The following is a 27,049-nucleotide window of genomic DNA, read 5'->3' as shown; positions in this document are numbered from 1 at the left end:
ACAACATCTTAGTTCACCTTTTGTAGGCGTATAACCCCTATTTTTCTTCTAAGGTACTCAAATGTTGCTTTAGGAAATGGCTTAGTTAAGATATTAGCTAACTACTCCTTGCTTGACACATGATCCATCTTGGCCTCCTTTTCCTGCACTCTTTCTCTCAGATAATGATATTTCAGTTTAATATGCTTTGTTCTAGCATTCAATACATGAAATTTTGAAATGTTTATTGCACTTGTATTATCACAAGATATGACCTTCATTTCTTTCATATTCTCCTTTTATCCTTCTAATAAATGTCTCATCTATATTGTTTGAGTATATTTTATAGATGCATCCATATACTCTACTTTTCTTGTAGACTGAGACATGCAACTTTGCTTCTTACAAGTCCAGGACACTAGTCTTCCTCCTAGACAGAATGCACCACCGGTTGTACTCTTGCAGCCATCTATATCTCCTACCCAATCATCATCTCTGAACACCTTCAAAGAGAAGTTGCCTTTGTATGGATACCATAATCCATAATCAATAGTTCCTCTAAGATACCTGAAAAATTCTCTTCATTGCCACCATATGAGTCTCTTTAGGAATTTTCTGATATCTAGCCACTATACCAACTTCATGACAAATGTATGGTCTGCTATGAACAACATAGTATAGTTTACCAATCATTTATCTATACTCAGTTTCATCCATTGGATATGAATCATCTTCCTTGGATAATCAACAATAACCAGTAGCCATAGGGGTTCCAACCATTTTAGAGTCTTCCATTCTAAAGGTTTTCAATACCTCCATCACATATTTGTACTGGCTGATAAATATTCCTCCTTTAAGTTGTTGGACTTGCAAACCAATGAAAATTTTGATTTCACCTATCAAATACATTTCAAATTCTTTTTTCATTTCTTCTATAAAAGTTAAACTCATGACATCATCTCCTCCAAATATGATATCATGCACAAACAATTATATAATCAATAACTCGTGTCCTTCTGTAATTTCATATTTATTCTTGGTATATAATAGTCTTATATATTTTACAAGTGAATATGTCATTTAAAATATATTAGGTATATGATAGACACATATATAATAGGGTACATTAATAATTTCACTCATAATAAGGATAACATAATATTAATCACTTGTGCCCTTACAAGTATAATAAAAGCGCTGTTACAATCTTGAGTAAATATTTTATAGTCATAACTATTTAATTTACATCTATTATCATATCTTAATTTGAAGCAATTACCTTTCTTTCTTCACTAAATTAATGTACTTTTTTAGATAAATAATGCCATGCCTAGACAATGCATTTCAAAATTGTTGGAGTTTGAATCATAATATTCACTCAAATCCACCAACACTCAACTTATATATACTCTCTTGAAAACATAAGATGGTGAACTCCTCTACAATCTATATTAATATATAAAACATAAAATTTATTTACATACCACCATCATTAGTGATCCTATTCATAAAGCTATTAAATGACAAATAGACATGACTTTGGTCATTGTTGTCTAACTCATTCCACTACCAGTTAGGCTATACCGATTGGACTAGATGACCTAGATGACTAAACAAATATGGTTCCCATCAATGAAAACATAAATAAAATCATCAAACATCCTATTATAATTATATCATCATCATCAAGCCAACAATCTCCACTTGTTATCATATACTTGATCATGTCAACTTTACCGATCATCTGCTCATCTCATCATCATCTCCATCAATTATGCCAACAATCTCCCCCTTTGGCATTGATGGAAACACAAAAATCTCATCATGCAAAACTATAACTCTAAGTATTATGACTGTTCTTTTCTTCTTCTATTTTGTTTCACTTGTTTTTCTCACATCATTAGTTCTTCTCTTTCTGCTTTTCATTGATCTTTTCCCCTTTGACAACAATACCAAAGGCGGAAAGTGTCAAATTCATCTTCTACTACTATTTTTTCTTCATCTTTGTTTTCCCCCATGAGGAGTAGTCCTTTTCTCATCAATCCATAATGAAAGATCTCAATTTTGTCTAGTGGGTTGATGCTGCAACAACATCTTAGTTGACCTTTTGTAGGGGTATAACCCCTATTTTTCTTCTAAGATACTCAAATGTTGCTTTAGGAAATGGCTTAGTTAAGATATTAGCTAACTACTCCTTGCTTGATACATGATCCATCTTCGCTTCCTTTTCCTGCACTCTTTCTCTCAGATAATGATACTTTAGTTTAATATGCTTTGTTCTAGCATTCAAAACATGAAATTTTGAAATGTTTATTGCACTTGTATTATCGCAAGATATGACATTCGTTTCTTTCATATTCTCCTTGAATCCTTGTAATAAATGTCTCATCTATATTGTTTGAGTATATTTTATAGATGCATCCATATACTCTACTTTTGTTGTAGACTGAGAAATGCAACTTTGCTTCTTACAAGTCCAGGACACTAGTCTTCCTCCTAGAAAGAATGCACCACTGGTTGTGCTCTTGCAGCCATCTATATCTCCTACCCAATCATCATCTCTGAACACCTTCAAAGAGAAGTTGCCTTTGTATGGATACCATAATCCATAATCAATAGTTCCTCTAAGATACCTAAAAATTCTCTTCACTACCACCATATGAGTCTCTTTAGGACTTTTCTGATATCTAGCCACTATACCAACTTCATGAGAAATGTATGGTCTACTATGAACAACATAGTATAGTTTCGCAATCATTTATCTATACTCAGTTTCATCCATTAGATATGAATCATCTTCCTTGGATAATCTACAACCAGTAGCCATAGGGGTTCCAACCATTTTAGAGTCTTCCATTCTAAAGGTTTTCAATACCTCCATCACATATTTGGACTAGCTGATAAATATTCCTCCTTTAATTTGTTGGACTTGCAAACCAATGAAAATTTGGATTTCACCTATGAAATACATTTCAAATTCTTTTTTCATTTCATCTATAAAAGTTAAACTCATGTCATCATCTCCTCCAAATATGATATCATGCACAAACAATTATATAATCAACAACTTGTCTCCTTCTGTAATTTCATATTTATTCTTGGTATATAATAGTCTTATATATTTTACAAGTGAATATGTCATTTAAAATATATTAGGTATATGATAGACACATATATAATAGGGTACATTAATAATTTCACTCTTAAAAAGGATACCATGATATTAATCACTTGTGCCCTTGAAGGTATAATAAAAGCTTTGTTACAATGTTGAATAAATATTTTATAGTCATTACCATTTAATTTACATCTATTATCATATCTTAATTTGATGAAATTACCATTCTTTCTTCGCTAAATTAAACTTCCATTTTAGATAAATAATGCCATGCCTAGAGAATGCATTTGAAAATTTTTGGAGTTTCAATCACAATATTCACTCAAATCCATCGACACTCAACTTGTCTATACTCTCTTGAAAACATATGATGGTGAACTCCTCTAAAATCTATCTTAATATATAGTGTTACTAGTTATCAAATTGCCATTATTTTCATATCCAAAGTCATACTATATATTCTAGTTGGTTAGTATTACCGAATCATGTAGTCGGTGCACACAGAGAAGTCGGTATGAACAGTCTAGTCGGTTACAAAAGAAAGTAGTCACAGAATGCAGTATTCACTGAACTATTTACCAAGTGATGTTTCATGGCTACCGAGCAGTAAAGTTATCTCACCAAGTTGATATTCACCAAGTGAAACATTTTACCAGATACATTGACCCTGGTCATGCATATGAAAACGTGTTACAAGATCGAGGCACATCTAACCGTTTTACATAGGAAATTGGTCTAGGAGATTGTGTATGATTACAAGGACAATCTGACCAATGAAATATTTTGTTTAGATATTCATTCGAAGAATCTTTTTGTAAGATCAAAGCAATGAATTGGATCACCACTGTAAGAGATCTATTTATACAGCATGATTTTAGGGTTAGAAAAAAAGAGAGATGTGAGATATGTTTGTGTATGCATGAAGGAAGACTATTACAGAGACACAGAGAGGTCACCATGAAGCTTATCAGTGAACAGTCATAAAACAGAGTAAACAAAAGGGTTTACCGAGTTACAATATGGGTTACCAAGGTATGCTACAAGCTAGGTAATCTTATTCTGACCATATAGAATTTGCTATAAAATTTCAGATGTAATGTTGTAGATATTTTTAATGATTTTATTGTAAAATTGTGAAGTTGTAAGAGGAAGCTTTAACAAGGTAAAAGACTCTAACCAAGTCTATAAATTGTAAATCCTCTAACCAGGTGCAACATTTATATAATGTTGTAAAATTCTTTAGTAAGGTAGATCTAACAGATCTTGATACTCCTAATAGGGTAAGCTATCAGAAATAGCTAAATGTAACTCTAACCGAGCAATCTTTATTATTGTAGTAGTGAAGTTGTGGGTGCCATCCCCGCCACAGTTTTTCTCTCTAACCAAGAGTTTCTGCGTAACCAAAATCTATGTGTTATGGAGTGAATCATGTATGATTGTTATCTGTTTGTTTTAACTTTATTTTATGTTACTACACTAATTTGTTTATGCATAACAGTAAGGTTATTATTGAAGAAAAGTATTGGAGTACTGATTCACCCTTCCCCTCTCAGTACATTAGCTTTCCATATTGGGCCTACCAATTGGCATTAGAGCTTGAATCTTGTAAAAGGGTTTAACTACCTAAAGAGAAAGATCTTAGCAATGGAAGGCTACAAACAATCTCAGAGGATTGTGTATCTACAAGAAGAGCTAGATAATGCAAATCAAGTGATTGCAGACATGTAAAGGAAAATTCAAAAATCTTTGAAAGTAAGGAGAAGATTATCTGATGACTTGCAGGATTCTCAAGAGCTAGTGGAACAAATCGAGACATCATCTGAGAATAGTATATCTGAAGAGACTGAAGAAATGATTGGAATGTTGAAAGAAAAGAACAAAGCATTGGCTGATCAACTGAAAGCAATGAAAAGAGAACATGAACATTTAAGTACACAGGTGACTGAAAATCTAGATGCATTAAGGATAGTTGAGGATAAAGCAAGAGATCTACAAAGAGAGAAACAACAGCTTCAAGTTCTAGTATCTGATAAGGATGATGAAATCATAAGGTTAACTGGTATTCAACAAAATATGACAGATCAACTAGGTTATGCACATCATGAAGCAATTCTGAAGAATGATGAAAATCAATCATTGAAACTTGAAGTATCAAGGTTTACTGGTGAACTTGAAATAGAGAATAAATTCAAAGAATCATTGGAGAAAAGATATGAAGCATCAGAGATGTTGGATGAGCAACTGAATACAAGAAGACCCTACAAAGATGGAGGACTCGGTTACAAAGGAAAAGAATCAACCGAGAAAGGAATTCATACTACCGAGAGAGGAGAATCATCAAAGCAAGCTGGAAATAGGAATAACATCAAAAACAAGAAGCCTATTTGCTACTACTGTGGAAACCAAGGTCATACTGCCAACATATGCTAGATCAGAAAAGGTAAGCAACCGAATATCACTAAGTCCAATGGATATTGTTACAATTGCAATAAATATGGTCACCCATCTAATCAATGTAGGACAAAGTCTATTAACAACTATCAGAAGGCAAAATTCAAAGGGTTTTGTAGAAACTGCATTAGATATGGACATAGTATCGAGAAGTGCTTGTTTAAGCAAAAGAACTACAGGAAGTATCCACACCGAGCAAACACTAGAGGTTACCAAACTCACACAGATCCTCACCAACAATATACAACAGTACCATGGGACTACAATATGAGGATATGGTGCGAATGTTGTGGAAGATATGGACATATAAGTGCCAATTGTTTTATAAGATTTGGAATGAACAATCGGAGATCATGGAGAAATCCTAGTATGGCATGTTTTCACTGTCACAAAGTTGGACATTTAGTTGGAGATTGCAGAGATCAACCGAGAAGAGACACTGAAGAGATAAAAGAAAAATTCAAGATGATTTGGAAAAAGAAAGAAATGATGTCAGAAAAAGAAAGCACCTTACCTATCGAGTTAGGTGCACCTATTTCAAATTAGTAAAGAAAAGGTATGAAGGGACTACACTCTCTAAAGGTTGAATCATAATAGTTCCTATTCTATTATGTACAAAATTCAAAATCTGCATAGTTAAGATACAATTAGCCAGTTTATATACTACATAGGAAACCTGTCAAGTCGGTAATAAAAGAAAGTTAGTTAGTCGGTTAAAATAGAAAAAGGTGTAAATCGGTAAAAGGTGAACCGAGTGCATTTAATGTCTTGACCTAACTTGCACGGAGCCCGATAAGGTATTTTTGAGTACTTAAAAGTATTTTCGTGGTCATTTTCATTCACCCAAGTTTTTGAGAAGCAGAGTGGAGTGAATCAAAGTGATCAAACTTCATTCAGAGCAAATTTTGAGGTATTTACATCAATCTATTCACACTATTTAGCTGGTTTCCGATCTAGTCAAATTGCTATTGTCTACCGAGTGTGAAGCGTTAGTCGTTTGTAAACCCTAAGGATAATTTGTCAAATATTACCCAAAACCTACCATGGCGCCCAAGATCCAAGACCCTGTAGTTGTCCAAAATGTGGAGAAGCCCTCGCTAAAATATTCTCTAACTCCCAAAGTTGCCTCAGAACCAGATGACAAAACTGCATTTTCACTCATCTCAGATCAGTTCTTGTTAGTAGAAGATGTCAAATTCTTCACCAAATGTCGTGGTGAGGAACTCGGTCATGTAGAGATTAGTGACACATAAGATGAACTTTGCACTGATGGCAAACTGGATAGCAAATTTGAGCATCTCAAAATCAAGGGATTAACTGAAGCCCTAGTCTATCCCCGTGTGTTCAAACCCCAATGGGTTAAGTTTGTCTTGAGCAGAGTACATGATGATTTCATGTGGCTACAAGAGCAACCGTTTAAGATCACTAAGGAAATCATTCACCTGATCATTGGGTATCCCATCTACGATCATGCACGAGCACAAAAAATCATATCACAAAAGGAACTAATCAGTCTAACCGGAGTGGAATCTGATTACCGAGGACTAAAATTGAATAATGTCACTGATGCAAAACTCAAGTTTGCAATTAGAGTTATTGGTTACCATTTCTTCCAATCTGCAAGGGAAAACAGTGTACCATGTGCTGCAGTTGACTTGGCCTACAAAATAGTGAAGAAGGGAATGAAAGTAGACTTGTGTGAAGTACTACTGAAGAACTTGTTTTAGAACCTGAACACAATAAGGAAGCCAAAGAAGAACAACTCAGCAAATACACTAAAGTTCGGTTCACTACTTGTATGTATGTTTTTCTACTTTGAGAAGGTTTTTCCCTCAGTCGATAAAGCAGTATGGGAGCTACACTGACCTATCACCCATCAAATCAATGACTTCATCAAGAAGTTAGGAGACAACTTTAATGATATCATGGATTATTACTTCAGTAAATTCCAAGAAAAAATGCACAACAGGTACAGGATTCCACCACAGCTGGTAGAAAAATACAAGGACAATATATGTTTTGAGGTCGATACTCATTATTGTTATGTGAATTCTATTGAACTGAGGACTCAATCGTTGCAACCAATGGGTTATGAGATTGATTATGATATAACACAGCAACAAATTGATGCCTATTTATCATTGCCAAGGCATGCAATCGAACTAAGGTATGGAACCTATGAATAGGTGAAGGAGAAAGTAAAAATGAGCATTGTAGTACCTAAGGCAACAAGAAAAGCTACAAAAATGATAAAGGTTTTATCTAAGAAATTAGGAGAAGAATCTGTTGGGAAAAATGGTGTCTCAATCTTGCATTTATGCGAGATTACTATTTATAGTAAGTTTTCATTTGAGCACGAAATGGTGCGAAACTCTCCCTGAAGCTTCTGGTTGGCTAGATAAGCATTCCGGTAAAGTTGTGTCACAAGGTCACAGCTAGTTTTGAAGATATTAAAGTTTTCGTCTTGGAGGGGTGCAATAAAATGTTTAAACTTAATTTTGGGCACTTTAGAGGCTCCAAAATGCCCTGAAAAGTGGCCGTAACTAGCGAAGCAGGTTACGAGGTGATAGAGCACTTTGCGAGCTTTCCGACGCTTCAAACGGTTCGTCAATCGGACACCCGGTTCTCAAGTTATGGCCTCCAGAAGTTTGTACTCCTGAAATAGGAAAAATAATTTGTATCGGATACATAAATGAGCTGTAAAAGGGAGCGACACGTGTTGATGTGTGCTTTAACATGTCATAGAAGGGAGATAAGGTCGGCTACACCTTATTGGGTGGTTTTAGCCCATGGTTTTGTAATACCGTTTGACGGTTTCTTGTATTGTATCTCCTATTTATGAGGTGTGTGAGATAGAGGTTGTGTGTAAGAGTCTCATGGCTATTGAGTTGCCTCTAAATCTCTGATTAGTGGTACTCCTGCGAAGAGCTTGCTCTGCAAGTATGTTGTAATCTATTTTTGATTGCTGAATAAAATATTGAGCTGCTTTTGGAGGGTGGGGTTTTTCTCCCGAAAGGGTTTTCCCCACGTAAATCACTGTGTTGTGGTATGAATGTTATTATATCTATTTCTATTTTCTGTAACTATTGTAATGATCTGAAAAATTTTTGCATTACCCTCCTCTCAAGGTTAGTGTAGGAAGTTGTTTCCGCTACGTAACTTCCTTACAAGTGGTATCAGAGCCTGATCACCTTTGGTTTCAATTGTGGGCAGTTGGGTTTTTTGAACTAATCCAGATTTGAGTGGGAGGTTGTGCAGAAGACACTTTGTGATCTTGTTGCAGGAATATTCAGATGGCGAGTTCGTCAGGGAGAATAGAGGTGGAAAAATTTAATGGAAGTAATTTTGAGATGTGGAAGCTGAAGATGGAAGATCTGCTAATAGATCGAGCTCTTAGAGATGCTATTGATGCGAATGTCCAAAGGCCCTCAGATCCTACTGCGGCAGCTCAGTATGATGTTATGGACTGAAAAGCCAAGGGTCTAATCAGACTGTGCCTGGCAGACTCTGTTCTAATCAATGTCCATGAAGAAAACTCTGCAAAGAAGCTATGGACTAAGCTTGGTGAGATGTATCAAGTGAAATCTTTATTAAATCAAATTTTCTTAAGAAAGAAATTGTATTCCTTGAAGATGGAAGAGGGTGGACGAATTGCAGACCACCTAGAAGCATTCAATATGATTTTGGCTCAATTAGTATCCGTCGGTGTTAAGATGGACGAGGAGGAAAAATGTCAGATATTGCTTTGTTCTTTGCCTAATTCGTGGGATTCTCTTGTTATGGCTATCGGTAGTACTTCTGTTGTTTTGAAATCTGAAGATGTGGTGGGTGCCCTACTCGGTGAAGAGATGCGAAGGAAGGTATCCATCAGTTCAAAGGAAGCCCTAACTGTTCGTGGAAGACCTAAGGAGAAAGGCAAGAAGAATGAGAAGCGTGGCAAGTCCAAATCCAAAGGGAGATCGAAATCTCCTGGAAAGTCCAAAGTCATTTGCTGGAATTGCGGTAAATCGGGTCACATCCGTAAGGACTGCAAAGAAGAAAAGAAGAAGAAAAAGAAAAAGTTCGATTCTGATTTTGAGTCCGACAAGGAAGATGGCGATGCATTTATTGCGGCTTTGGCGACTCATACAGGTAATGATGCCTGGCTAATTGACTCAGGTGCATCTTTTCATATGACTTCCAATAGAGATTGGTTTTTTGAATATGAAGGATTTAATGGAGGTAAGGTGTACTTGGGTGATGATTCACCTCTAGACATTGTTGGTCGAGGTAAAGTTAGAATCAGGTTTTCTGATGGTAGAATAAAAGGGATTAATGGTGTGTTGCATATCCCTGGATTAAAACGAAACTTGTTATCTGTGAGCAAACTAATAGATGCAGGTGTGCAGGTAGTCTTTTCTGAAACAGGATGTAAGATGATTAAGGGTGCTATGGTAGTTGCTAGAGGTGTCAGGTTTGGCACTTTGTATAAGCTTGAAGCATACACTGTTGAGTGTAATAGCACTTCTGTAAAAAGTAAATCTGTGGATACTTCACTGGAAGATTTGAAGGTTTTACCTTTAGCAGATGGAAATGGTTTTTGGGTACCTAAGGGTGCTCTTTCATCTGAAGAAAAGTTACCTGCAGAGAAGACTATGTTATGGCACCAGAGACTTGGCCACATAGGAGAAAAGGGTCTAAGGACCTTGAAAAATAAAAACCTTGTTGAAGGTTTGAATGACTGTAACCTTGACTTTGATTTCTGTGAGCATTGCATTTATGGAAAACAAAACTGCGTTCAGTTTTACTCGAGTTCTCATAAAACTTGTGGTGTTTTGGATCTTATCCATTCTGATGTGTTTGGTCTAGTAGATGTCTCTTCGATTGGAAAATCCACATATTATGTTTCATTTATTGATGATTTTAGTAGAAGGACATGGGTTTATTTTCTAAAGAGTAAATCTGAAGTTTTTAGTCGTTTTAAAGAATTTAAAGCAATGGTTGAGTTGCAGACTGGAAAGAAAATAAAATGTTTGAGAACTGATAATGGCGGTGAGTTTTGCTCTAATGATTTTGATAGATTCTGTAAAGACTGTGGAATTAATAGACAGAAGACAACTCCGTATTCTTCATAGCAGAATGGAGTTGCAGAAAGAATGAACAAGACACTGATGGAGAAGGCTAGGAGTATGTTGAGTGGTGCTGGTCTCGAACAAAAGTTTTGGGCTGAAGCTGTTGCCACTGCTTGCTACCTGATTAACAGGTCTCCTACATCAGCTCTTGTTGATAAAACGCCTATGGAAGCATGGTCAGGTCACAAGCCTTCATTGAGACATCTTAGAGTTTTTGGTTGCGAGGCATATGCACATGTGCCAAAGGAGAAGCGAACAAAGTTAGAGAACAAGGCTGTGAAATGTATCTTCATCGGGTATAGTTATGGTGTGAAAGGATACAAGCTTTGGGACCCTGTTGCACAAAAGGTAATTCATAGTAGAAGTGTTATTTTTAGAGAAATTAAGTCTCCTTCTATTACATTGCAGCCAGAACAGACTAAAAAAGAAGATGTGATTCAAGTTCCTTCTACACCTGAAAGAATTGAATCGAGACCCCTAGATAGGCAAGAATTTGAGGAGAGCTCGTCTAGCTCTGAATCTTTAGAAGAAGAGGAAGAACCTCCAACTCAGCTTGTTTGAAGGTCTAAAAGACATAGACAACCACCTGAAAGGTATTCACCTGATGATTGGAGATGTATTTTTGCTCTGAATACTAGTGTGGATGAACCGAAATCTGTAGAAGAGGCATTAGGTATGAATGATGCAGAATCCTGGAAGATTGCTATGGAGGAAGAAATGGCAGCTTTGAAAAAGAATGATACATGGGATCTTGTACCATTGCCTAAAGGACGAAAACTTGTTGGTTGTAAATGGGTGTTCAAGAAAAAGATTGGTTCAGATGGAAGCATTGAGAAGTATAAAGCAAGGTTGGTTGCAAAAGGCTACTCTCAGGTTGAGGGTGTTAATTACGGTGAGATATTTTCTCCTGTTGCAAAAATGACGTCCATTAGATTTTTGCTTTCTATTGCTACTGCTTATGATTTAGAGGTTGAGCAAATGGATGTGAAAACTGCTTTCCTTCATGGTGATTTGGAGGAAGATATTTATATGACACAGCCGGAGCACTATGTGGTGAAAGGCAAAAGTAATTTGGTCTGTAAATTGAAGAAATCTTTGTATGGCCTCAAACAAAGTCCTAGGATGTGGTACTAGAAATTTGATACATATGTGTTGAGTTTGGGATTTGAACGTTCTAAATCAGATCACTGTGTTTATTATAAATCTTATGGTGATCATTTCTTATTCATTGCATTGTATGTTGATGATATGTTATTCATTGGCAAAGGGAAAGGTATGATTTCAGAACTGAAGTCTCAGCTCGCTGCTAAATTTGAAATGAAAGATCTTGGTGCAGCAAAGCCCATTCTTGGGATGGAATTTAGAAGAGATAGGGTGAACAGAAAGCTATGGCTAGGCCAGAGTAAGTATGTGAATTCAGTGTTACAGAGGTTCAACATGCAGAATTGTAGACCATTGAGTGTTCCTTTTATAGTTGGAATGAAACTATCTATTTCAGATTGTCCTACTTCCCCATTAGAGATGGAAGACATGAGCAGAGTGCCTTACCAGAGTGCAGTTGGAAGCTTGATGTATGCTATGGTCTGTACTAGACCAGATATTGCCCAAGCAGTGGGAGTACTTTCTAGATATATGTCTAATCCTGGTAGAGTTCATTGGGATGCAGTCAAAAGAGTCTTCAGATATTTGAAGGGTACTTCAGAGTATTCTTTGTGTTATCATGGTAATTCAGTTGGAGACATGACTTCCCTTGATATCCATGGTTATGTGGATTCAGATTGGGCAGGTGATATTGATAGCAGAAGATCCACCAGTACTTATGTGTTTACTTTGTTTGGTGGTGCAATTAGTTGGATGAGTAAGCGACAGGCTATGGTTGCTTTATCCACTACTGAAGCAGAGTATATGGCAGCTACTCATGCTTGTAAAGAGGCCATTTGGCTTAAGAGACTATGTTCGGATGTTGGGATAAAACAAGGTACAGTGACAATTTACTGTGACAGTCAGAGTGCAATTAGCCTAGCTAAGAACTCGACATTTCATGCCTGAACCAAACATATTGATGTTCAGTATCATTTTGTTAGAGATATGGTCGAAGATGGTAGGGTGAAGCTGGTTAAGGTGGAAACTTTGATGAATGTTGCAGATGCTTTAACTAAGGCTGTGAGCACAGAGAAGTTCAGATGGTGTTCAGAGTCTATGGGCCTTATGGCCCCTAGCAATTGATTCATTGTGTTGACATTCCCTTCCGCTCATGCAAGGTGTTCGACAAGTGGGAGATTTGTTGGGAAAAATGGTGTCTCAATCTTGCATTTATGTGAGATTACTATTTATAGTAAGTTTTCATTTGAGCACGAAATGGTGCGAAACTCTCCCTGAAGCTTCTGGTTGGCTAGATAAGCATTCCGGTAAAGTTGCGTCGCAAGGTCACAGCTAGTTTTGAAGATATTAAAGTTTTCGTCTTGGAGGGGTGCAATAAAATGTTTAAACTTAATGTTGGGCACTTTAGAGGCTCCGAAATGCCCTGAAAAGTGGCCATAACCGGTGAAGCGGGTTAGGAAGTGATAGAGCACTTCGCGAGCTTTCCGACGCTTCAAACGGTTCGTCAATCGGACACCCGGTTCTCAAGTTATGGCCTCCGGAAGTTTGTACTCCTGAAATAGGAAAAATAATTTGTATCGGATACATAAATGAGCTGTAAAAGGGAGCAACACGTGTTGATGTGTGCTTTAACATGTCATAGAAGGGAGATAAGGTCGGCTACACCTTATTGGGTGGTTTTAGCCCATGGTTTTGTAATACCGTTTGACGGTTTCTTGTATTGTATCTCCTATTTATGAGGTGTGTGAGATAGAGGTTGTGTGTAAGAGTCTCATGGCTATTGAGTTGCCTTTGAATCTCTGATTAGTGGTACTCCTGCGAAGAGCTTGCTCTGCAAGTATGTTGTAATCTGTTTTTGATTGCTGAATAAAATATTGAGCTGCTTTTGGAGGGTGGGGTTTTTCTCCCAAAAGGGTTTTCCCCACGTAAATCACTGTGTTGTGGTATGAATGTTATTATATCTATTTCTATTTTCTGTAACTATTGTAATGATCTAAAAAAGTTTTGCATTACCCTCCTCTCAAGGTTAGTGTAGGAAGTTGTTTCCGCTACTTAACTTCCTTACAGAATCCTCCTCTACACCTATCAAAGGCAATCTTGCCATTACCAAAGAGGAATTAGAAGCTCAAGAGGCTGCAATAACATTGAACACAGAGTTGCCAAAGGGTAAAGTTCTGAAAAGAAAGAAACAAGACATCACAAAGGCCCTACCGACTCCACCAAAAAAGAGACCCAACACCAGAGCATCAGCTACATCACCGAGTAAGAAGCAAAAGAGTGTTACTATACCAAAGGTAACCAAGACCTATAAGAAATCTACTTGGAGACTCATTTTGGCAAAAGAGTAGAGTGATACAGAGTCTGATGATGCAAATAAATTCCAGATTTTGAAAAGAAAAAAGGTAAATATTCACACTGGTGAAAATTTTTGTGCCAATCTTAAAGAATACGGTGGATTTGCAGGATTTAGATATGTTAAGTATGAGACTAGGAATAATGATGAGAAGTGACAAATTGAAGAAGTTGTCATTTGTAAACTTCTGAAGTTTTGGCTAAATCCATTAGAACTAGCAAAGTCACTTCCGAGTGAACTATACTTACATATTGTAACAGATGGAAATATGCAATGGACTCAGAGAGACAAATAAGAGAAAGAAGTCTAGTCCATCTATTTCCTGACATGTCTGTAACAGAAATCAAGGAGCATTTGACCACATACAATTCTAAATTTCTTATGAAACAGAGAGCCTTAAAATTGATGAATGGGCTATACATTGATGTGGAGAATGAGACAAAAGCCAAGTGGCCGGAGATCTTCAAACAAAAGGATGTCGGTGAACAATCTCAAATTGAAATTGTTGATATCACCGAGCAAGATCAAGATGTCATCGAGGAAGGTCCAGACCTAGTTGACACTATTCAAATTGATAAAGATGTAATGGATGAAGCAGCATTGGAGCAGGAAATGATTGAAGGCACTACTTATGCAAAACTTGTCTCTAGTGAATCTGTCTTAGAACAAGTTCAGCCTTATCCATCGGTGAAGCCACCTGTCTCAACCGAAGCTCCCAAGGACACCAAGCAAGGCACCAAAGGTAACAAATCTGAAGTTGCAGGAGATACAACCAAAGATCAGACGTCTCAAGCACAGACAAGCACTGCAAATGTTACAACTGAGACCCCTAGCACCGAGCCACCCAAAGACACTACAACGGCTATAGGAATTCACCAAAGTGTTGCATCTACTGAGAAACCTACCGAGGGCTAGCAAGCCTCACAAGCACTTGTCTTAGTGCCACTGACCAAAGGAAAAGAGAAGAAGGTGAGAAAGCATGGTTTCAAATTTGACTTATCTAAACCGATCGTGTTGCCCAATGTAGACATCTCCAAATTGAAAGGGCAAGCACTCACTGAATTTGGTGAACTATGCAAAGCAAAGGCCGAACAGGAGAAGCAACTGGCCATACAGAAAAAGAATAAAGTACTTCAAAAGGTTAGGATACTACTCACAGAAATGCTACCTTCAGCAACAGTGTCACCCGATGCAGCCATCCATATTCAACTAGATGAACTCCTAAATTAGATTGAAACATCTGGAGTTGATGCATCAAAGTACTTAAGCAAGCTCAAGGATAAAGAGCTAACTACTGAAATGATAGAGGAAGTACAAAAATCAATTGTTGTTGGCAAGGTAAAACTTGTCAAATTCATTGCTGAGTTGTCCCCTCAACTCAAGAATATTCTTTATTTATTCCAGAAACTGTGTACATTTTCCTTATTCATTAAAGATGTCAAAAATAAAATTGATGCAATTGAGAAAGAGATCACTGATCTCTCAACTAAGTGGACCACTGAGCCTAATTCAGTTCATAATTTTTATACAAAGCTTCAATAGCTCATGGCTCAATAGTTAGAACTAAGGAATGAAGAGCATAAAATAAGGATGGATATAATGACCCTTCAGACATTATTCCTTCCTCATCTTTCATCAGTACAGGAACAGATCAACAGAGCTAGATGCCTATCAACTACACAAGAGGGAAGCACTCTTGATGGCTTAATATCACTCTTATATGATATTCAAGCACAAAATTCATTAATGGAAAGTGTAAAGGATTCACTCTCAGTTACCCTCACCGACGCCCGGACCAAGTATAAGTCTATTTTTGATCAGTTACTGCCTCCAGATGGAAATTGAGTTTTTGATGTTTGTCAAAAAGGGGGAGTAATATTATGATACTACATAGAGGAAAGTAATACCCAGCAAAGGGGGAGTAATTCTATATTTGGAGAGTAATATAGTTTTGATAACACAATTTTGAGTATTGTATACAAGGGGAGTATACCGAGCAGAATATACAGAGCATTCAGAGCACACTAGCACAGAACAGAACCAAACATGCAAAATTGAGAGTTATGTATAGAATAACGATAGGGGGAGTATATCTGCATATACTACTTCATTGACTATTGTATATATTGTCAAGTATAGTCATTTTGCAAGTATATAGTTATTGAGTTATGACTTTGAAAGTAGTTTTTGTCAAATATCTCAACTAATGTCAAAAGGGGAGATTGTTACTACTTATCAAATTGCCATTAGTTTCATATCCAAAGTCATACTATATATTCTAGCCAGTTAGTATTACCAAATCATGCAGTTGGTACACATAGAGAAGTCGGTATGAACAGTCTAGTCGGTTACAGAAGAAAGTAGTCACATAACACAATATTCATCAAGCCATTTACTGAGTAATGTTTCATGGCTACTGAGCAGTAAAGTTAACTCACCGAGTTGATATTCACCAAGTGAAACATTTTACCAGATACATTTAACCTGGTCATGCATATGAAAATGTGTTACAAGATCGACGCACATCTAACCGTTTTACATTGGAAATTGCACTAGGAGATTGTGTATGATTACAAGGACAATCTGACTAATGAAATATTTTGTTTAGATATTCATTCAAAGAATCTTTTTGTAAGATCGAAGCAATGAATTAGATCACTGTTGTAAGAGATCTATTTATACAACATGATTTTAGGGTTAGAAAAAAAGAGAGATGTGAGATATGTGTGTATGCATGAAGGAAGACTGTTACAGAGACACAGAGAAGTCACCGAGAAGGTTAACAGTGAATAGTCATAGAACAGAGTAAACAAAAGGGTTTATTGAGTTACAATATGGGTTACCAAGGTATGCTACAAGCTAGGTAATCTTATTCTGAGCACATAGAATCTGCTATAACATGTTGGCATATGGACACTCCAATGAGACATTGTGTGTGATTGAAGGTTTTGTCATTGATGGCAACCTTGCATTCCTATGGCACTAGCAAGACATTATACTGGCAAAGAATTACTCAGGCAACCTTGCAATCCTATGGCACCGGCAAGACATTATACCGGCAAAGCATTACTGAGGCAAACTTGCAATCCTATGGCACCGGCAAGACATTATAACAACAAAGCATTACTCAAACAAGATAGTGCATTGGCATCAGCAAAATCAATCTACACCGGCACTGACATAGAAGATGTACACCGGCACAGAAAAGAACATGTATACCGGCACTAAGGCCTAAATGATTTTTGATATGTAATATTTTGTTTATTATTATAAGCCAACTTGGCATATTGTAAAATGACTCTTGTATATAAAAGAGATCATTGTAGACATTTGTAGGATATGGATATGAAGCATAAATAAATTAGAAGGCAGACCTAATGTGCGAACTGTAGGTCAAGGGTATATGTAAAGAATAGAGCAAGAACCAGTACTAAATCTGGCATTGAAGATGCTATTGTAAAGCAGTATAGAATATTGGATTTGTGTAAATCCTCATTGTAAGTCAGTGTGACTTCTTATTGAGCAGTGAGTTTTAGGCAGTTGGCCTTCCTGCATGTGCAGGCGCCTATTGTAAGTAATATTCTCTTATTGGCCAGTAAGTGAATATTGTGGGTCACAAATCCCACCGAGGTTTTTCCCACACCGGGTTTCCTCGTTAAACATCTTGTGTTATGGTGTTCTTTTCATGTGGATGTTTTTGATTATATTATTTGCATGAATTCTTGCATACCGGTATACTGTTACTTTATGTTCTGCATATTTTTTTTAAGAAAATCTAATTACCAGTCAGGTACTGATTCACCCCCCCTCTCAGTATCTGTGGGAACCCTAGCAATTGGTATCAGAGCCTGGTCCTCTATTTTCAAAAGCCTAACAACTTGAGGAAGATCTTGACACCGGTAAAGATGAAAAATCTGATGAAGCAACTTGAAGGAGCTCTTACTGACTATGATGCAGAGAAGTTGAAAAATATCAAATTAGAAGATGTTTTAAAAGTAGCTCAGGACATTATTCAGGCACTTCAATAAAATCGTACCGTTACAAGAAACAAGAGAAGAGAACTTTGTGAAAAATTGCAGAATGATAATGATGAAAAGGAATCACTAAATGATATGATAAGCAAATTGAAACAAGAGATCATGACAACAAAAAATGAAATGCAGGATATGACTATGAGATTTTGCAAAGAAATTGAGGACAGAAAGAAGAATGAAGAAGAATTGACCAGAAGATTAAGTGATGCAGCAAATGAGAACACAAGACTTAGCTATGAGAATGACATGTTGAAGATAGATCTGATGCATACTCAGAATGACTCAAATGAACTAATGAGACAAAAAGAAATCTTGGAAAGGAATTGGAAACTGCAAATCAACACAAAGAAAAATTCAAGAAAAGCTTAGAAGAACTTGGTACCTTATTGAAGAATCAAAAACCCAAAGGTGACACTTCTGGAATTGGATTTGAAGTTGGAGAAAGCTCTGGTACTGCAAATACCTAGGATCACAGCAAACCGGTAAGACCTTCTAATACTTACAAATTCAATGGAAAATGCTTTAACTGTAATAAATATGGTCATAGGGAAAATGAATGTAGATCTAGGAATTATTAGAACATCAATCCTCCCACCGATAAATGCACCAAATGAAACAAAATTGGTCATAACTCTGAAAATTGCAGAATGAATGTAAGATGTTATGTTTGTGGAAGATTTGGTCATTTATCAAATAAATACAGAACACAAACTGACATAGGTTATGGGAAAGCTATTCAAAAAAATAATGTAACTTGTTATGTATGTAACAAGATTGGTCATATTGCTAAATTTTGTAGAAGTAAAGGTACATTGGTAGATAACAGAAGTACTAGCTTGAAAGGTAAAGAAAAGGTTGAAGAGGTTAAGCAAGAATTTTCAAAGGAGTGGATTAGAAAAGGTGATCTAAATATTGGGGTTACTCCTCCACCGGTAGAACCAACAAATGCTTCACCGACAGGACAATATGATGCTCCACCGGCAAGATAGAGCAATGCTCCACCGGCAGGATGTTCTTCATCAAATTGAAGAAAATTATCTTGAGGGTTTGGCAATCAAATGACACATGTGCTATTATTCCCTCGGTTAGAGAAAAGAAGTTGAAAATCCTTCATTACTGGCAAATAAAGTTAAGCTAATACATTGCCGGCAAGCAATTAATGTGGTAGGTAGTAGAAAAGACTTTATAAAATAAGGTTTTTGGCTCCATTTCATTTCATTTCATTGTGAATTCAAACATTCAAAGAGCGCGAAGATTTTCGAGCTAAGGCATTCCAAGCAAAGAGGCAAAGCACTTCAGCAATCAATCCATCCAAAGGCAGAAAAAGGTATTTATCATCATACCATCCTCCTCTACACCTGAATTCATAGCAAACCATACAGTAGTCGAGGCTATAAAATGACCTAGGCCCATATTTCAGCTAGTTCCCGAGGTAGCTAAGAAAGATGACAACACAGGTGCTTTTTCAAAAATTCCAAAAGGTGTTGTTTATGCAGAAGACCCTAGAATGTATATTCATTGCAACATAGAGGAATTAGGTGATGAAGAAATCAAAAACATGTATAAGTCTGTTATATGTGACAACTTTAGGAATGTGAAACCTGAACATAAAATTGTTGAAACCCTAGGATTCACTGAAATCCTCTGCATTCCTGAATTTCCCAAGGAAGTGGTTAGGATAGTTCTGAGTAGGGTACATGGTTCATTCTTTTGGCTTGACTCAGTGCATAAAATTACAAAGGTAGCTATGAAAGCAATAACAGGGTTACCTTCCACCGGTAACAGACTCGACAAAACCAAGAAGGTCTCGAATGACTTGGTAACAAACTTAACTGGTGCAACATCCAACAAGAGATCATTGAGTGTTAATGATGTGACCAATAAAAATGTTAGATTTATTAGCATGATTCTAGGTTACAAAGCAACTCACGCTAATAGGCTTAACTCAGTTTCCAGTTTATGCATAAAGAGTGCTTATGACATGGTTAAGGACAATGTAAAAATTGATATCTGTGAATGGTTAAAGGATGAGTTAATTGACAATTTAGCAAAAATCAAGAAGGATAAGAAAGGAACCTTTAGATTTGGAAATTTACTTGTATGCTTAATGCTACATATAACTAAACAGGCTCCCGGTATAGGCTACAATGATTTTGGATTTGACATACTGGTAGGAAAACAATTGTCTGACTTATTCAACAACATGGGTGAAAACAGAGAAAAGAATATCAATGAGTATTTTCAAGCACTAAAAGTCAGAATGAATAAAAGAATCAAACTATCACAAGAAATTGTCAACAAATACAAGGATGATATATGTTTTGTAATAAAAAAGGATGAGATCTTGATGGAAGCAGTCATCCCAAGAAGAATCTGGGTTACAGAGATGGGGTATGAAACAGATGACCACATAGTGGAAACTTATGCCAAAGCACTTCTGGAAGCCCCCAATGAACCAAAGGAAGAAGTATTTGGTAGTGCTAAGACCATCGAAAGTCAAATTCAATCTAAAAAGAGAGTGAAAAAGGTTGAGGCATTTGTGAGGAAAGGATCCATACAAGTAAAAATCATAAAGGAAGATGTATTAAAGAAAACCAGCATAACAGAACAAGAGTTGGCAGCCCAACAACCTGAAACTTATCTATCACCGGTAGATACTTCCTCAGAAGGAGATATGCCAACAACTTTCAAAAGAGTTGCTAGGAAAAGAGACCCCTCACCGATAACCACTCCTTCACCTAGAAGGACAAGACAGAAGCAACAAGCTATGAGGTCTCGGGTCAAGAAAGCCACATCTAAGAAAAAGCTGACCCCCAAAAAGAAGAAGAAGACAAACACTGACTTGGCCCCTTTTGACATATTACTGAATGAGATCACAGAGGAAGGTAAATTGAAAAACATAGGGAAAATCTATGACACCCTATTAGATGATGAGAAAGGACAAGTCGAGGAGAGTGTTATATTACACATGGACATGTATAAAAAATTTTTGATGCAAGTCCTAAATGAAATTCCTGATGAATTATATAAAAGACTTGAGGCCAGAAGGCAAGGAATAGTTGAGTTGGATAAGAAAATTAAAATAGAAAAATTACTTGCAGTATACCCGGTCAACTCACCTAAGGAAATTGATGATCTGATAGCTCAGGCCAACCAGACAGTTTTTTCCACTGCACACTGGCAAATATCAGTAATGGCAGGTAGAGTTATTGAAGTTTCAAAGGAAACAGAAGATGGTTGGGATACATTCTTGGTTGAAAAAGAAAAAAAAGAAGAATATAGGAATCCCAAGCCCATTCTGGTATATCAAAAGGACAAAGGGAAAGGTAAAGTTGGTGGACCACCAAGTATCAAGATTAGAGACAACTTAACCCCATCTCCTTTAAATACTCCACCGGTAAATACAACAACTGCAAAAGATCAACTGGCAGCTGAGAGCATGGACACAGAGGATAATAATCCTAATCCTAAAGTTCTATATACTGTGAATGTTGATACTCAGAAAATCAACATAGTGGTAGATAAGGATACAACAGATAAATCAGAAAACAAAGAGCAACCGGAAATAGGAAACAAAGAGCAACCGACAACCGATTCAGAGAAAAAGATGGAATTTTGAACACAAATAGAGAAACCAATAGAGCTAAAGGCTCCAAAATAGATGCCACCAGTAAGAAATGATGCAGGAAAACCAGTGCTTAAAGAGATGGAGACACAAACAGACCTACTAGAGGTCAATACTAGCATGGTCACTTCCACCGGCACTCAGTTTGTTGGGTCACCTTGAAATGTAATAGAGATATTGCTCAAATCTATCAAGAAAATAACTGATTATAGCTCACAAGATTATAAAGCGATAGATGATTCAATTCCAGTTTTGAAATCAATAGCTCCCAATTGTAATATAGACAATAAAGGTTCTTTAGGCCAGTTGGATACACTTTGTAAATATATTTCTGGAAATTTTGAGCAAACAAAGGTAAAAACTATAAAGGAAAGTGTAGAAAAAGAGAAACATAAATTCTTTGAGGAAGGAATAAAGAAGTGTAACCAAGAATTTGACACACTTCTACCAGAATTGTGCAAGTTATTGAAAGAGTACAAAACTCTGTACAAAGACACCTGTAAGATAAACTTTTTGACCATGGATGTAGACAAAAAGATGAGCAAGGTATAGGAAGAGATCAACAAACTTGCTGATAATTTTGTTAACTCACCCGATACATTATGAGTTTTTGAGGAAAATATAACAAATTTTGAGGAAGAATTGCTCAAATTAGAAAGAGAGAAAGAAAAAATAATAAACAAGGCAAAATTCTTGAGATGTAAACTAAGTCCAAGATTGGACTATTTAGCATCTCTGTGGAAGGAAATCTCAGAGGCACTAACATAGGGTAGCAAAACACTGGTAGAGCACATGGAGCATCTCACCAGTATAGTATACAGAACTGAGATAGCAATAAAGGAGAGCAAGAAGTTTATCGATGGCATAAACTTAATTCTGGGAGATATTCTTTAGATAATAACTACCCAACTACAATGTTGAGGTTATGAATTGATACAACTACAAAATCTACTAACCTTTGTCATTGATGCCAAAGGGGGAGTAGTAGATGAGAAAATTCAAAACACAGGGATCACATGCTCAGGGGGAGCTCTCACATTTTTGGATATCTTTTTGAAATTTCTCATGAGTGTTGCCATCAATTCCAAAGGGGGAGATTGTTGCAATATGGACACTCCAATGAGACATTGTGTGTGATTGAAGGTTTTTTCATTGATAGCAACCTTGCAATCCTATGGCACCGGCAAGACATTATACCAGCAAAGCATTACTCAGGCAACCTTGCAATCCTATGGCACCGGCAAGACATTATACCGGCAAAGCATTACTCAGGAAACCTTGCAATCCTATGGCACAGGCAATACATTATACTGGCAAAGCATTACTCAAACAAGACAGTACACTGGCATCAACAAAATCAATCTACACCGGCACCGACATAGAAGATGTACATCGACATAGAAAAGAACATGTATACCGACACTGAGGCCGACAGGATTTTTGATATGTAATATTTTGTTTATTATTATAAGCCGACTTGGCATATTGTAAAATGACTCTTGTATATAAAAGAGATCATTGTAGACATTTGTAGGATATGGATATGAAGCATAAATAAATTATAAGGCAGACCTAATGTGTGAATTGTAGGTCAAGGGTATATGTAAAGAACAGAGCAAGAACCGGTACTGAATCTGGCATTAAAGATGTTATTGTAAAGCAATACAGAATATTGGATTTGTGTAAATGCTCATTGTAAGTCAGTGTGACTTCTTATTGAGCAGTGAGCTCTAGGTAGTTGGCCTTCCTTCATGTGCAGGCCCCTATTGTAAGTAATATTCTCTTATTGGCCAGTAAGTGAATATTGTGGGTCACAAATCCCACCGAGGTTTTTCCCACATCGAGTTTCCTCATTAAACATCTTGTGTTATGGTGTTCTTTTCATGTGGATGTTTTTGATTTTGTTATTTGCATTAATTCTTGCATACCGGTATACTATTACTTTATGTTCTGCATATTTAGTTTTAAGAAAATCTCATTACCGGTTAGATATTGATTCACCCCCCCCTCTCAGTAACTATGGGAACCCTAACATAACATTTCAGATGTAAAGTTGTAGATATTGTAATGATTTTATTTTAAAATTATGAAGTTGTAAGAGAAACCTTTAATAGGGTAAAAGACTCTAACCAAGTCTATAAATTGTAAATCCTCTAACTAGGTGCAACATTTATATAGTGTTGTAAAATCCTTTAGTAAGGTAGATCTAAGAGATCTTGATACTCCTAATAGGGTAAGCTATCAGAAATAGCTAAATGTAGCTCTAACTGAGCAATCTTTATTATTGCAGTAGTGAAGTTGTGAGTGCCATCCCCACCGTAGTTTTTCTCTGTAATGAAGAGTTTTTGCATAAGCAAAATATATGTGTTATGGAGTGAATCATGTATGATTGTTATCTGTTTGTTTTAACTTTATTTTATGTTACTACACTATTCTGTTTATGCATAACAGTAAGGTTATTATTGAAGAAAAGTTTTCGAGTACTGATTCACCCCTCCCCTCTCAGTACATTAGCTTTCCATATTGGGCCTAACATATAGATCATAAAATTTATTTATATACCACCATCATTAATGATCCTATCCATAAAGTTATTAAATGACAAATAGACATGATTTTGATCAAAGTAACCTCTTTATTTAAAATCTATTTTTATGAAATCACTATAAAATTAGTATAATTCAAAATCATAAATTTTTCCCTAAAATAAATTGCATTTTATATAGTCCAAACTGAGGTCCTAACTAATGAGGGTTTATCATGCATATTTAAATTTCATTTTATATAGTCCAAACTAAGGTCCTAACTAATGAAGGTTTATCATGAATATTTAAATATTGAGTAATATAGTACATATGTTTAATGTATATTACAATAGCCCTAGTTTTTACAAGTTGAAATTAAAACTTTAATTTCCTCGAGTTAAAATTAAAGATCTATATAGTGTTATGCAAAATTGTACATTTGAACTATATATATATTTGTGTGCATAGAATTCCCATTGTTCCTTTATAAAACAAAATTTCCACAAGCTTATATTCTCCAGAAAGTCACAAATGTTTCACTAAAGCTTTTGTTGCATAAATCGAGTAGCCCTAAGCATATATTCATACACACCTAATTTTTGGTGCATCTGTTACCTTCTCTTTTCTCTGCACCATCTTGACTCTACCAACAACCTTGTCACTCATTCATTTCTAGTGCGGGATTTTTCTATGCATACATGTTACTTCATCTTTTTTAAGGTAAGTTTGTAATAAATTTAGTTGGAGATTGAGGATAAATATTAAAACATGTTAGAATAATTTATTACTGATATAATGGTAACCCTTGTTGTTTAGATGATATCCACTCATTGTTGTGCTGTAGATTTAATTATTCTTGTCTACAAAAGTTGGCATTTCTTATTATTTTAGACATTGTACTCTAGGTTTTGTTATTCTTGTTTATATAAGAGGCATTTTAAAAATTTGTTGAGCATGGATTGTTGATAGAAGAAAACACTGATTCTAGGTTCTCTTGGGGTTCTAAATGGTTTACACCATTTCTATATTCTATTGGACTAATGATGATATTATGGAAGTAATAAGTTGAATTATGCCTTGTATTGTGTTGTCATTGATGGAAACCATGTTTTGTTAGTCATCTAAGTCATTTAGTCAAACTGGTGAAGCCTAACCAGTAGAGGAAGTAGTTAAACAATGAATCGGTAAACATTGACAAAGGTATGTTCAAGTGATTGGTACGGAATATTGATGAAGAGTTAAGTGTTGGGGTTTGGTATGTGATGCTCTGCAAAATGGACAATTATTAGACTAAAACCTGTGGTCGTATAACACACGAAAGACAAGAGACAAAGACAAATGTTAGTGTTAATCATCCAAAAGTAAGTCTAAGCAGGCATATCAAAAGAGACACTAAAAACATGATAAAATATTTAACTATGGAAGTAAATACAACAAGGCATCTCCAAATGCCTTTTATTATGCTCTTAGCTCCTTCTACCTTGTTCCTCTCCTCTCCAAGTTCCAAATTAGTGTAGCTCTCAACAACTTTTTGCACTATGGATTTCTTATGGAGGTTCAAAATTGTAGATGATTATGAAAAGTATGCAAAGGCAAGCTTAATAACCAAAGAAAGATGAATTATCTAAATGCTATTTGTTAATTTTAGCCAAAAGAGTGAATATGACTAAAATATGCTAAATGCTCTCTAAAATTTTGTATAGCTTAGATGCATACAAGTTTTCAGGATCTGGATTATGAAGAAATAGGCTCTATTTATAAGAAAAATGGAGCAATGGATGGTTGAGATTGAGTAATCTCAACAAGGGTCAGGATTGAACGATACTCAATCCATGTGAGGAATTTAAACCCAATCATAGGATGACGAGTGTCAACATGAGATTAGTTGAGAGGAGAGGGAATAAGTATTAAATTCTTGACATGACCTGAGAGTTAACTTGGGAGTTAAGGCTAAGGTTTGGTTGAGTGAATAAATTCTTTATTCAAAGAATAAAACTTTTATCCAATAGATAAACTCTTGTGCAAAGGTTAAAGGGATAACCATGGTCAAAGCAATAAATGCTTCAAGAGACACATGGGTCATGTTAGGGTTGAGTTAAGAGTTAAAGTCCTTAACCATGGGTGCAAGTGGAATTAACCATAAATGGTCATTAAGAGCCATTAGTGGTTTGGAAGACTTTAGAGGTTAATTTGTTGAACACACAAAGCATTTAATGCTTTTCAAAGACTTTGAAGTCTTTGAGAAGTGACTCCAAGCTGCTTAGGAATGTGACAATAATTAGGGGATGGATTAGGCTAATTAGGAAGGGTTTAAAACAATCTAGAAAGGAGTTTCAGAGTGCAAGTGGATCTGGTGGGTGAGGGAAAATAGGATTTTAATTAAAATAAAATGAATTTATTTCAATTTGTGGTTGCAACTTCAATTTGTAGGAATATGCAAGTGGCGGGGGGAATAAATGATTTAAATAAATGTTTTATTTAATTTATTTAAAAGAGGAAATGGGGGGTTAAATGAATAAATAGAATTTATTCATTTAATTGATTGTGATTTTGATATAATGGATTAATTAAAATAAATTGAATAATTTATTTAATTAATAGGAGAATGTTTGAAGATGAATTAATTAAATATTAATTTAATTAACTGATGGCTAGTAGGTTTTTAATCAAATAAATAAAAAATATTCATTTAATTAAAATGGACAGATTTATCTGACTACATTTGCCCCTCTTTGAGATGGTACGGTTTATT

This window comes from Cryptomeria japonica, chromosome 7 (genome assembly GCF_030272615.1).
Source record: "Cryptomeria japonica chromosome 7, Sugi_1.0, whole genome shotgun sequence".
Lineage (NCBI taxonomy): Eukaryota > Viridiplantae > Streptophyta > Pinopsida > Cupressales > Cupressaceae > Cryptomeria > Cryptomeria japonica.
The sequence above is the reverse complement of the archived record's forward strand: the minus strand, read 5'-3'. Positions refer to the sequence as shown.